Below are 1,867 nucleotides of genomic sequence, written 5' to 3' on the forward strand. Positions count from 1 at the left end.
TGTTTATCTTTTTGTTCTCGACGGTGTTCTTATTGCGTTATGAAAGATTGTAAGTTTACAAGTCGTTATAGTTATGGATGGATATAGCTCACGTAGTATGGTCGATTTAAGAGGCGCTACAGATTCACCTCTTATTTAGCTTATTTATTGTATAAATATTCATAGAATGTGGTTAGTGAGGAATGATTGTGCATAAAGTGTAATTATGGTGAGTTTTGAGAAATGATCTGTAGGTGTAATTTATTTAAACAGTTTTATAATAGAAAGTGACTATAATATATGTTATTCTTTAAATTTATATAGTCTTTATATTGGGGTACTTAATATTATAGTTAAAATATATGAAGCTATATTAATTAAATTTAAAGGATGGAATGATATATTCATTTTAAAAGTACTAAAGATATTTATGTATGGGTTAGTTTATTTTTATCAATAATATGTAATTATTGCATCGTTTATTTATATCATTTGTTATAGTAACATTTAAATGTTTATTTAATATGTGTTAGGATACATTTAGTCGGATCAACCAATCATTCAACACAAATGAACCAATTTGAATCGTATCTTTCTTTCCTATTTGATGTCTATATAAAAGTTTAATGGATTGACTCCTAATTATATATGTGAATCATAATGAAATGTTCAATAAATAAAGTGTAAATTTTTTGAAATTTAATGGTTCATTAATTTATTAATAACAAAAGATTTAAATATGACACGCTTTACCTCGATGTATTTATATTTACATTAAGTATTATCAATATATTATTATTCTATCAATCATTATGATGAATGAATTTGGTTGCCTTTTTTGCATATGGTAAATATTCAAACTTTAAAACAAGAAAATATTTATATGATTTTTAGATTATTTTAATGAGAATATATCAATCTTATAAAAGATAATAATCCCATAATGAAGTATACACAGACTCTTTTAATTATAAACGAAAATATAACCTTATATATTTTATTTTTCGAGAACAAATATTATAGATCATCTCATATTCATATATCATCGTCTCTTATTTTTTGTTATTCGCCGTCCGGACTTACACACGTGGCTGCTCGATCGTCGCAAACTTTCCGCTTGATCCATCATCTGACCCGCTTCGATCGTGAACGCATTGCCCGTCACGACAGCTGCCGATTCCACCTGGCTTGTCGACGGTGTCATGGGCTTCACCAGAGTCGACCACCTCGGAGCCAGCCGAACTTCTTTGGACCAACCGCCCGTCAATCGATTCATTTGTTGGACTTCCACTCGCGTCCACCGACCAGCCGCCAGACTTCAGCCGACAATCTGCGAACACTGCCGCACAGCTGTACTTCAGTGACCTTCGTCGAAGCACCACCCAATTCGTGTCGCCTACAGCACCGGAACTCCACTCGGTCGCTGACCGCTGCCAAACTTTCACCCACCGTCGTACACCGCCCGAAATTCAATCCAACCTTCATCGGATCACGCCGGGCCGCTGACACTCCGTGACTTTCCACTCTGGCAGCGCGAGTGTCGCTGGACTTCCACCCGACCTTCGTAGGATCATTCCCCATCTAGCTGAACTTCTGCTCGTACGCGTCGGACTTCTGTCCTCATCGTCGCCAGACCTTTGCTAAACTCTCCAAACTACTTATAATTTGATAGTTTTTTAAGTCAAGGGATGGTGTCAAATTTTGTAATTCACTCCAAAGTATTTAGTAAGATATGTTTTTACATTAGCAATATCCCCTCGTGGTTGTTTCCCGTCTTTGGCTTTTTCACATAAAAAAGATTAGTGTTTTTTACTTCTCCTTCTGTTTGGTTGTATTAAAATCCGTGTTCACTAAAATAAAATTTAATCTACTGTTCTACTTATTTTAA

The sequence above is a fragment of the Dendrobium catenatum genome, unplaced genomic scaffold, assembly GCF_001605985.2.
Source record: "Dendrobium catenatum unplaced genomic scaffold, ASM160598v2 fragScaff_scaffold_621, whole genome shotgun sequence".
NCBI lineage: Eukaryota > Viridiplantae > Streptophyta > Magnoliopsida > Asparagales > Orchidaceae > Dendrobium > Dendrobium catenatum.